Source organism: Globicephala melas, chromosome 1, assembly GCF_963455315.2.
Source record: "Globicephala melas chromosome 1, mGloMel1.2, whole genome shotgun sequence".
NCBI lineage: Eukaryota > Metazoa > Chordata > Mammalia > Artiodactyla > Delphinidae > Globicephala > Globicephala melas.
This window is the reverse complement of record NC_083314.1, coordinates 180,634,931-180,640,391: the sequence shown is the minus strand read 5'-3', so window position 1 is coordinate 180,640,391 and position 5,461 is coordinate 180,634,931.

The following is a 5,461-nucleotide window of genomic DNA, read 5'->3' as shown; positions in this document are numbered from 1 at the left end:
GGGCTGAGCGCAGCGAGGCGCGGCTGGGACAGAGGTGGCGTTAACCCAAAATTGCCACAAGGTGGCGCCCGTGCTCCCCTGAAGCCCAAACAGGAGGCCCAGAGGCTGGGGCAGCGGGAGCCGGGGGAGAAGGCGGTGGGCAGCCGGAGGGCTCCGCTCCGGGCTCCACCTTAGCCTCTTTGTCGGGGTGCAGCCTCGCATCCCATCCAGCCCTCCTGTGGGGGTGGGAGCGGCACAGGAGTGTGTGTGTTTGGGTGCAGTGTGTGTGTGCAGTGTGTGTACACATCCAAGGCTGGGGTGTGTGTGCAGCGTGCGTACATCCAAAGCTGGGGTGTGTATGTGTGTGTGTGTAGTGTGTGTACATCCAAAGCTGGGGTGTGTGCTGTGTGTGTGCATCCAAAGCTGGGGTGTGTATGTGTGTGTGTGCAGTGTGTGTGCAGTGTGTGTACATCCAAAGCTGGGGTGTGTGCAGTGTTTGTACATCCAAAGCTGATGTGTGTGTGCGCATCCAAAGCTGGGGTGTGTGTGTGTGTGTGTGCAGCGTGTGCGCATCCAGAGCTGGCCCCTAAACCAGGGGAGGCTGGAAAACCCCAGGTACAGTGACTGCAAGCACAGCTTCCAACAGACTTAGGCTCAAACCCCTGATCAGCCCCTTCGTGCCGCACGTGGCTTCCCCGCTCTCTGCCTCGGTTTTCCCACCTGTTAAACAGGAGCATAATGCTGAGACTTCAGGGGCTTGTTGTGAGGAGTAAATAGAGGATGATGATGATAAACGTCTACTGCGCTCTCCCTGAGGGCCAGGCGCTGTTCTAAGCACGCTCCTGTACTAGTCCATTCTCACAGCATCCTCTCACATGGGAGTGGCTGGGGACCGGAGGCCGAGGCCCCTGCACAGAGGAAAGGAGGCCCCTGGGTGCTGCTGAGGGGGGCAGCTACCCCCAGGGGCCGGGGGAGGAGGGACCGCCTTTGATGCTGAGGGCGGGAGCCTGTCTTGCTTGCCCACGGGGACAGCACACGGCTCCGTGTGGTCTCACAGCCGCAGACGCTTCTGGGAAAGGGGCCCCTGTCGCGGCAGAGGTCGCTCGGTGGCGTGTGGCAGCGAGCGAAGGCCACAGCACGACGCCACGGTCCCCACCTCAGGGACCGCGGGGCAGCAGCGCCTTCCGCAGGGGCGGGAGAGCTCTGTGGAATGTTGGGGGGAAACCCAGCAGCAGCTGGAGGTAGGGGGGTGGCCAGGAAGCAGGTGGGTGCGGCACAGGGGGCTAAAGCACAGGGGAGGCCCCGGGGGTCAAGGTCTCGGGGGGGGCCAGGCCAGCGAGAGGCTTGGGGGTGGGGACTCAGTGGGGAGGGTCCCCAGAAGCCCCCGTTTGCCCGCCGGGGTCTGTCCTGGGGCAGGGCAAGCAGGGTGAGGTGGGCTTCACGACCCTGGGGTCGGGGAGAGCTGGGGTCAAGGTGAGGCCTCGGGCCCGGATGGGGAGCGGCCTTTGCGGGGTACCCTCCCCACCCCATCACCTCGCTGCTCAGGCCACCTGGAGTCCCGCCTCTTTTCCCTGGGGCCCCGTTCTGATGATGCTTCTCAGACACATAGAGTGAGAGAAAGAATTGGGGCTACCCCAAGTTCCAGGCCTGCGAGGGAAAGCGAGCTCTGACCTCACCTGAAGTTCTGAGTCCTTTGGACCGTGGGCCCGTTGAGGTCATAAACACCTGATTTTGGATTGGGGGGGGGCGGTGCCCTCCCTCTGAGGCTGTCATCTGGGTGCCTTCCCCTCCCTGACGCCCCCCTTCTCCTCTCCTGGTCCTCCCAGCTCACACATTCCAGGAACCAGAACCTCAAGGGTTGCCCTCAGCTGCCGGCCCCGCCCCCATTCTTCCCACCAGCTCAGATGTGCTGAGATGCAGGAGCCAGAAACGGCCCTCCCCTCCCATCCTCCCCTCACCCACTGCGCACTCACAGGCCCAGAACAAAAACACACCACAAATAGAAATTGAAGTCTGAGAAAGAATCAAGGAGCCATGACCCAGCCGTGGGAAAGGCTGTGTGGCCTCCACCAAGTCACTTAACTTCTCTGGGTTTCTTTGCTTACCTGCAAAATGGGGTAAAGTTACCATCCTTGAGGAGTTGTTATCAGAAGGTGAGAGAAGGGGCTTCCCTGGTGGCGCAGTGGTTGAGAGTCCGCCTGCCGATGCAGGGGACGTGGGTTCCTGCCCCGGTCCGGGAGGATCCCACATTCCGCGGCTGGGCCCGTGAGCCATGGCCGCTGAGCCTGCGCGTCCGGAGCCTGTGCTCCGCAACGGGAGAGGCCACAGCAGTGAGAGGCCCGCGTACTGCAAAAAAAAAAAAAAAAAAAGTGAGAGAAGATGTAAAATGCGGGATGCAGGTGTGATGTTTGGTCTAAAGAAAAGCCCCTCCTGGGCAAAGGGTTCTTTCTGGATTCTCCCCACCGCACTCCCATGCTCAGGCGGGGCTGCCCGCTCACCACTTTCCTGTAAGACTGCGGGTGGAAGGGGGCTGCCACGGTCTCCGCTGCGTAGTGCTTCTGCAGCCTTGCTCTCCAGCTCCACTTCCTGTTTTTCTCCCCAACGAATTTTGCACCATTGCTCTTTCATCAGGGCGAGCTGGTGGGTGGTGGGGTGAAGGCGGAGGCCTGCCTGGGAAGGCAACCTGGGGAAGCCAGAGAGAGGGGTGCGCGGGCATGCCCTGCCCCCCAGCTACAAGCTCTGGACTCCGTGGGCTGCTGCTCAGCGTAGACAGGATGCTAGAACCTGGGAGGCTGGTGGGGGGAGGCTAGGAGCCCGCCTGATGGGAGGAGCAGGGGTTCCTACGTCCTCATCCTCAAATGGGAAACAGCATTTGTTCCTACGCTAGGGGCAGGACCTAGAGATGGACTGAACCAGGCTGAAGCCACATCTCTGGTGATATGAGGGGTGGAGGGGCCACTCTGAAAGGTGAGTCCAGCCTCCCTGCCTCCCTGAGGCTGTTAGGCCTCCGAGCCTCCAGTTTCAGTGTCACTGGGTGTCAGGTTCCTGCTGGAAGGAAATGAAAGAGCTGTTTCCATACTGGCTGGGACCAGAACTTTCCTCTCCCTTGGCTACAGTCCCCTGACCCTTCTCCTGGGCAAAGCCTGACTTGTCTGGCCGTGACTGTGCCATTCATTCATCCGATTCATTCAGCATTTCTACAGACTCACTTGCAACAGTCTCTGGGTGCCCGACACGGAACTCAGGGCCGGGGAGCCAGGCCAGGTCCGTGCAGAGCCCCTGACCCCAGGGAGCAGCTGAGCACACAGGCAGTCACGGTCGAGCAGACCAAGTCTGCAGTGGGGACGGCACAGCCTGGAGTAAAGATGGGGACCCGCTCTGGGCAAGGGAGCCAGGTGGGTAACACCTGTGCTGAGTAGCCAGGCAAATAAAGTATGGGGTAGGGGCAGAAGGGGGAGCGGGGAAGGGTGCTCCAGGCAAGGGGAACAGCACGAGCAAAGGCCCAGAGTCAGAGAGAGAGCCCGGGCTGCTCTGGAGCCGCAAGTCACAGCTCATGGTACAGCATGGAGGGCAGCCCGCAACCCTGGGGGGCTAGCTGTGTCGGCTCCCTTGGTTCCCCACGTCTACTGTGTTCTCGAACCTCAGCCTCACCGGATACCCCAGTATAGGTCGCTGTCCCACCATATGTGTGGTTCCGAGAATCAGAAATCAGCGCTGTTAGCTCCAAGAGGAAAGGGGACTCCATGGCCGATGTACAGGATGTGCACCTCCAAGAGGAAAGGGGACTCCATGGCCGATGTATAGGATGTGCCCATGGGACCCAGAGACGCAGCCCAGCTTTGGGGTGATGGGACCAGACAGCACTGGACACTCTCTCAGCGCTGCTGGCTTGTTCCCATTTGCCCACCTGCATCGCACCTGCCAAGCTGATGGATCCTGGATCCCTTCACCCAAAGAGAACCATTTCCAGGTCCCAAGCCCATTTCCGGAGAAGGAGTTGACTCTCCTCTCTTGGATCAAGGCCTCCCTTCTGGCCCAGAGAGCTATGGCTAGTGGTCAATTTTCTGTTCCGAGTTGCCTGTCCTCATGACCACACAAGGGAGGGTGACCAGAAAAGGGGGCTGGATAGGCGGTCTGTCCTGCCCAGTACCCACAGCCTTGCTGTTCTCCTTCGGCTTTCCCCAGACATCTCCGTTCCAGTTGCCCTTGCTTAACCTTGACACCACAAACTCAACCACAGGTGCTTCGCCCCCCACGCCAAATGCGAGGCAATCCAAGCCCTGTCAAACCATTGCGCCCAGGGCTCCGTCCTCAGAGCTGCCGTCTCCAGCTGATCCCCACCCCCCTCTATTTCTGCGGAATCTCCTCTGCGGTGGCCCCTCAGGATCCCCCTCGATTGATAGACTAAATGATCAATTTAACCTCCCCTACCGTACTTGATCTGTAGAGCAAAAAAGGGAAACTCCATACAGAGCACACAGCATGGCCTTCTAGACGGGCACAGTAAATGAAACTTTAGGAATAAGCTATCACGTGGGGTTTGCTCTGCTGGTTACCTACCTCGGCTCCTCTGTTGGCAAGTGTGGCTGCCCCAGGTTCTGCCCACTGGGAAGAGACCCCTTGTCTAGAGTCTTTCAGGCCTGCCCTTGAGAGGTTCTTGGGAAGGCTTTTTCTAGAAGAGGATGCAGCTGCCCCGGCAGCCTGCTTCTTGTTGGTGCCAGTACTTGGGCCTGGGAAACGCCCAGAGGGTAAGACATCACAAGCCCCAACTTCCAAGTTTTAGGGTTTCCTGGAGTTTCAACCCCCATAAAATCCTAGTTGGTTGCCTGTCCATTTTACTTTGGGTCGCGTCATTTACTAATATCCAATTCCATGAAATCCTGCCCAGTTCAATACTCAGCCTTAGGCTGGGCCGTGCCCCAGGGCTGGGGTTTCTTAGCAGCAAGCATGGTGGCCAGTTTCTTCTTTTAGCCTAAAGATGAGAAGAGGAATCATCATCTGACTTGGGGTGGAAAGAAGACTTTTTCTCTAAATTCTCTTGGGATGTTACCCCTGCCTGCCCTCTGGCCACTTGACAAAAGGAGGCTTTAGAGAGACCAGAGGTTAAGGGTTGTCCACTCCTGTGGCTCTTCCCAGATAGCCCCATTCCAACCACTAAGCTCGCTGCCTTTTGTGTTCAGTGCTCCCTGAGCGTTAGAAACAGGGTGAGACAGAGAATGTGGCTGCCGCTTAGAGCAGGTGCATGATTAGCAGACCCTGGGTAGTCACCAGTTATAGGAGAAAAGCATTTCCCTTGACAGACTTAGATATTTGCCCTTCTTTTTCCTGATCTTGAGCAGAACTGAACAGAACTGAACAGAATTGAACTCATCTTGTAGCACCTTCTGAAGACAGCTAGAAGTAACGCACAGACTGGCAGCCTGGACCTTTTGCTACCAAGTTTCCTGAAGTATCAGCCTTGATTGGTACATGTTCTGGGCCA